We start from the raw sequence: 7,115 nt of genomic DNA, 5'->3' as shown, positions 1-7,115 counted from the left end.
TATGTACTATATGTTTCAACAAAGGGCCTCAGGATTAATCAAGGTCATATCAAATTGTCATTTTCCATGGGTGCTGTGGGTAATGCTACTGATAATTTTATTTCATAATGAAGAGGATAAGCTTAATGGGGTCACGGTAAAACTCAAGAAACATTGACAATCTTACATTTGGTGATTACATGTCTAGACCTAGAAAAAAATAATAATAATAATGTTTAGCTTCCTCTTTCATGGCTTGGGAGACTTAGCCCCAAAGCTGAATTCCCAGCATCCATTACTCTTCAGTGTCACATGATGTATCAGAAATCAATCTAATATGCTGATTTGCAGCCCAGGAAACATGTCTGGTGATACAAACTGCTGATTTTAACTCACTTACTTTTTTTTTTTTTTTTTTTTTTACCTTGCACATGTAAATATATGTACAAATAAAATATGCAGCATAAAAGCTTGCCCGACCGATCTGCACAAGGCATTAATAATATTAATGCCTTATGCAGATCGGTCGGGCGCTAGAGATCTCATATCAAACAGCGGTAAAGGCTCCTCAACACTGGAGCGAACAGGTGATGTCTTATCACAGGAGGGGAGCCAGCCCTGTGGATTAGACTCCAAGAATGACTGCTCCTGTATTCAAAACCTCTTGTGTGATCACTCTCTCTGGATTTAAAATCAGTCTGAGGGGAGAAGAGATAGAAAGTAGACATGCACACAAACCTACTTTAAGCACACGTGCATATACTTATACAGTATTCTGATTGTGTCTGTCTCGCACATCAGTCACGCACCAGTGCTAATCCTTTGCATTTGCACCCCTCTCCCCAACAAAAAAAAAAAGAAAGAGACAGTGAGAGAAATGGAGAAATGCCCTGAGTTAAGGAGATGTGAGAAGGGGATTTGCATTTAGAAGGGGCAATCCGTTAGCTCAAGGGCTGCATACTCATGGAGCCCTGCCGTTACTGATCGCTGCACTCACACATTAAACCATCAACCTGCTGCTCCAGTGTTATGTTAAGCTGCAGAGGTGAGCGGCCATTGGAGCCTATTAAAAGTGCCAAGATTATTGAGAGCTTCGGTTTTCCCAGTGCTCATAAAGCTGAGGAGTGCTTTTGTAAGGTCCAAGATCAGGTGGACTTACACAAACAGTTTACATTGCTCAGTTTACAGCCATCTGATCAATTAGGGAACAGCTAAGAAAGCTGAATTGTTTTGCTTGGTTTACTGTAGGATCAAGGAGGTCAGTCATAGGCATGGCCGGACTAACCATTGGGCTTGAGGTGGCTGCAGCCCATGGGACCCCGCCTTGTAGGGGGTCCCACCTTTGCCCGTTGACATTTATTTGATTTGTTCGATATGCCAGTTAGAATTTAAAAATTATTAGCCGCATTTCCACTGCGCACCCAAGATCTAACGGGCCAGCCGGGGCTACATCTTAAGATGGGCATACACTGTCTGATTTTCTTCCTATTTTGTAATGTCAGAAATTTTGATAACCCCTCATGAAGGTATCACACAGTTGAAGCACCGACTTCCATAAAACTCAGTGTGCTGAGCCTGCATGAAAATAGAACTTCAACTATTTAAACTTTAGTAGGCTATGCAAGAAAGAAAACAAAAAGAGGGAGATCTTTTGATAAAATAATGTTATCACAGGAAATGTGAACCATTGCCCATACTTTTGCAATTAGTGATAAAGACATGCCACACAAACAAAGACCAAACTATATGAGTGTTGTTCCCCTGAAGAAGTTTTAAACTCCAGTCAATTCATTCAGCTACAGAAAGTGAAAGTTAAAACTAACCGAGCTGTCGGCATCTGACGCTAAATGGCACATATTCTTAGAGAAGATGAGAGATATTGGGTATTGCCTTAATTTATAAAAAAATAAAAAATATATATATATTATGGCTAATATAGGGCTAACGTAGTGCAAACAACAACAATGACAGAATTGAAGTATTTCGTGTTAAACAAGTTTTATATTGTCTTTGATGACATTATTACAGTGTTCAGACATCGGCTACTTTACACAGAATTATAATTATAGGCCTATTCATTGTGTAATAGCTATAGCTGAATGTTTTAAATCATTTTCCATGAGGATTAAGCTAATTTAGTCATTTATTATCCGTGCAGAAAATTAATTGTTGTTGACCAATCAATTTAATAATAAAAGAACCATAATAATAATAGTAATGGTAATAATTTAATTCATTAATTGGAAATGCCACATCCTCTCGATATCATCGATAGCTGATGGTTTGTATAAAGTTAATCGCACATTTGTGCTCGCATGTAGGCCTACTGATATTCAGAAAAGTAATTTGCTTGTGCAATGAATTTAAAAACATAAAAACTCATACATGGGTATTTTTTCTTTAATTGTTTAAATTATAAGGTTATTTTACCTGTATTCTAATAGGCTTCATCGCGCATTGAATGCTTTTAGACTCTGAAGACGTGTTTTTGTTTGGTCGATGTAATGTCAGCTCTCCTATATCTATCTCTCAGTACCTCACAGTCACACATACAACACAATAACTTTATGTCAGGGCAGTTTTTAAATTTGAATGAAGAAAAAATCATACCTTTTCTGTTGTCTTCTATTTAAAGAAATTCAAATGTTGCGATTGAACCATTTAGTGCGAAAAATGACGCAAACTTGCTTCTGCTTGTATGCAGCTTGCTTCAGAACCGAGTTCTGATTGGTCAATCGCCATTTTTGTGAAATATCTTAAGTAGATAATTTTAACATTTCATTTGTTAAAATTACAGCACATGATAGGTGTTGCACAATACACATTATTAACCCAAATGGTTAAGGATGGTAAGGGGGGATAGCGGTTTTACTGAGGGGATGTTTGTGTATATTGTTCAACCAATCCTACCTTGATGGTACTGCTCTCTCTCTGTGAAGGATAAAAATCTGCTAACTTTATCCTTTAACCAAATAATAGGGATTCACATTTAATTTAAATCTAAAGTGTGTAATTAACAGACAATAAAAAAAGATTAAGCTGGAAATATGAATTATTATTTATATTAATTACTCTTTTGATAAAAAAAAAAATATATTAATATAATATGTTATTATTACATCAAAGTAAGAGTATTAAGCTGGGATAGGAGAAAGTGTTCTGACATTCAGAATTAAACACTTCAGCTTTTAGAAAATAGAGTTCTGCTTGCGTCTGTTTAATAATATCTGAATATTAGATTCAGTGCAGTGATGCATTAAAATGTCTCATCTTGACATTTTCATTGTTCACTTTGCTAAGTTTCACGCATTAGCGACTAAGATAATATACCAAAGTGGCATTATAGACTGTTTTTCTGTGTAATCATTTGTCAGCAAAATTACTGTATCCCCACATTCAGCTATTTAGAACACAGTGAAGTTTATATAGAGAGTAAATTTGCTCTTTAGGCCATATGAGGATAGAGGGCTAATTACAGAAACAGTTGTTCATTCTGAGAGCAGTATGAGGTTAGTTTTACATTGCAATAAGTAGTTATAATAAACTCCATTCTAGTGAATTGTTTAATCTTAAATGGTACCCTACCCTCACTCACGTTGCATTGAAACGTCTGATTTATAGTAGCCAATTGCTTTGGTTCAAGCATTCTTCTCTCTTAAACTCTATGTAACTTTAGAAAGTCCATATATTATTATTATTATTATTATTATTATTATTATTATTATTATTATTATTATTATTATTATTTAAATGCTGTTTTAATTGCCAATGTTTCACCTCAAATTAATTCATACATTCTGTGTGTTCTGGTTCTTAATTTTAGTGTTCCTGTAGCTCAATTGGTAGAGCATTGCGTTAGGTTAGCATAGCGCAAGGTTGGGTGTTCAATTCCCCGGGAACACATGATAGGTAAAAATTGATAGCCTGAATGCACTGTAAGTCACTTTGGATAAAAGTGTCTGATAAATGCATTAATTTAATTTAATTTAATTTAATTTAATTTAATTTAATTTAATTTAATTTAATTTAATTTAATTTAATTTAATTTGTGTACTAAATTAGTGAAGTGTAGTTTAATTTATCTGTTCAAATAAGTGAGAGTCAAAAACTAATTGATTTCATGTCATAAAAATATGACTGAAATTATGAATTATATCTTGATCTAAATTATATTGCATCTTAAAATTATTTAAATTATGGTGTATTCTGTTGTTTATTTTGTTTTTATTGTACATTTATATGTACAAGTTTGAGAACAAAGTTGTTTCATAATAGATGCTGTCACCTCAGTTAAGGTTTGTTAATCATTTTTGTTTATGTATAATGCAGTCTCTTGTATAAGTGTATAGTGTTATTAAATTACAAACTGGATGTTATACCCTAAAGTACCTTGATGTAGCTTAATAACTTATAACTGCAGTGTAAGCAACTACTTTTTCACAAGAGTAGCTTGACTGTGGTTTAATTTTACGTTAAGAATAGCTTGTACAGTTTTGTCACAAGTTACTTCCCAAACCATAATTGTTACACAGTGGTAAAAATGCTGACCATGATTCTCCAGGGTCAAAAAGAGAGATGGAGAGGGCATGACAGAATATAATTTTGGTGTTGTTGATCGACAGACCAATCCAAAATGAACAAAGTGTGTTTTACAGCACGTCCTCACATCTGATACGCATCGAGCCCATCTGACGTTCCATTATACTGGTTGTGTTAGTTCTCTTTTCTGCTGATTTTTTGAGATGCAGGCTGTCAGTTTGTTTAAGTTAAAATAAACTGAGCAAGTGCTTTAGCGAAAAAGAAGTGAGGAAAAAAAAACTAAGTACAATAGTTGCCCTTTCGCCTTTGCTATGACAACAATTATAAGAGGAAGCAGCCGTTGAGTGCAGTGATGACATGATATGACACTAGCATGGACAGGTACTACAAAATGAAGAATAATAAGTATATTTGAAGGAAGAAGGTGACTTCTTGGGTATAGGTGGGAAACATCCATCCCATCGCTGCTGTCAGGGCTTGACAGGGGAGTATGTTTGCTTGAAGTCGACCCTGACCTCCTTCCACTACAACATGGTAAGAAAAGCAGCACAGGATACAGCCCAGTATCACTTCACACACTCCTCTTGTCATGTTTGTCAGGACCAGCCGTACAGTGGGTCATTTCAGAAGCACACAGCAGAGTGAAAGGTTTTTTTAGAGGCGGTTTTCTTACAATGCCCCTCCCATCTCTCTCCCTTCATAAAACTCTTCTAAAGTCACTCATCATTTTGTGTTATATGGTAAATTATTGCTCATGATGAGGTATAATTGTAAAGATAGTAATTATTTCATTCAAGGTGTGAAGGACATGTGGCAGGGGCCTCTTTCTGAATTGTTCTTTTTCCATTCTTGGCTACTGCTAATGATCTGGAGACATCAATTGTAAGTTTTAATTTTATTTGAGCTGATGTGATTTTAATGACGGCCATCCGGTTACATTCACACACAATAATAGAAATGTACACCTGAGGTTCCTTCACATTTAATATTGTCTAAGTAGGTATTAATTTACCGTAACTTGAAGAGTCATTATTCTTAGTGATCATAGTCATTAAGTGTAGCAGGTAATATAACCATCATTAAAAAAAAAAAAAAAATGAAGACATACAAAAGAAAACCGCAAAGGCATTCAGAATTATTCCATTAAAACTGATCATTTCAGCTGCTGAATTGTAATTGCTATGGGGCTCTTTAATTAACTAACAATATCAAAATAATAATAATATAATACATTTTAAAAAAATCATTGGAACATGTTATCCTAATAAAACATTTTGATTGTGATTGTAAAAATGTGTACCATGTTTCAAGTTTTACTAAAAGCATAATCTTTATTATCTTTATTACATCTTTCATTATCACCAGTCACATGCGGTCATATCTCATAGTATTTCCCCACATTGTTGAGTTAAGGGATCCAACAATTTGATGCAATTACCATGGCATTGCAGGTCTAGTAGTATACCTACTGTACGTTGTAGTATTATTTTCTTGTAGTTTTCAGTCAAGAGTGGAATGAGGATGGTGCTTCGGCTCACAGTCATGCAGTCACTTGTTTTAAGTAATCCATAGAGTGTCCAAAACAAGGTAATGAAAGTCTACCAACGTCAGTGTCAAGAGGATTGATACGCTGATCACCAGGAGTAATTCATATTTTTTTACAGATAAAGTTTTATTTTTATTTTTATTTTTTTTAAAGCAACGATAAAAGGCAGCAAATAAATGAGAAGTATGCAACAGAGTGCACATAAAAGCCATCAGGTCTATTCAGACACCATTATTCAAGAGCAAGTGAAAATAGCAAGAGATGAAGGACGTGTAATTTCTCTCATTATGTGGCCCCTCTTTTTTTGATAAAGTGAATCAGGGCTAGATTATGATGGGTCTGCTTTTCGACATCGATAATTGTGTGCCGTCATTTGTGGGAGAAGTATCCTTCAGGCCTGTCTGTTTTAGTCTGTACATTTTGAGGGACAGTTTCCCTCCATAAAATCCATTAGCTCCCCTGCTTCCCTGCTAAAATCAGGTCTAACACTGATTAAAGCACAGAGTTGTCTTTATGCTTGTGTGCTTAAAAGGATCGAGGACAGGAGATGTGTGGATTCGGAAAGCAAGCGAGACCAGCATTTCTAGGTACAGAGATCGTTGAATAACCTTTAATGCATCACAGCATTTTACAGGGTCAGACAAAATACAGTTTTTAGAATTGTTTTCCTTTCAATTTGTGAGATGGAATTTTAATTGAATTGGCCATGATCCTCAGGGTGTTGACAGGAAGTGGAATTTACTGAACTACATTTCAACAAAGTTCAACACAACAGAAAATAGTTCATATAAATCATTATATGAATTCTAGCTGTAATATGAATACTAGCTGGAATATTTCCACCTAAAATACAGGCATTGACACAAGAATAATTCATATATCCACTGCAAGGTGATGGAGTTTCAATGCTTTTTACCTGTAATGTTCACACACTGCCATATGCTTTATCTAAGATGGTCTCAGACTGCTTGTAGTCTGAGTGATTACTGTAGCTTTTACCTTTAGTGCACATGTCTTATAGTAAGTCACTCATCCTTTATCCGGTATGTTT

The sequence above is a fragment of the Carassius auratus genome, unplaced genomic scaffold, assembly GCF_003368295.1.
Source record: "Carassius auratus strain Wakin unplaced genomic scaffold, ASM336829v1 scaf_tig00017026, whole genome shotgun sequence".
NCBI lineage: Eukaryota > Metazoa > Chordata > Actinopteri > Cypriniformes > Cyprinidae > Carassius > Carassius auratus.
Note: the sequence above shows the minus strand (reverse complement) of the source record.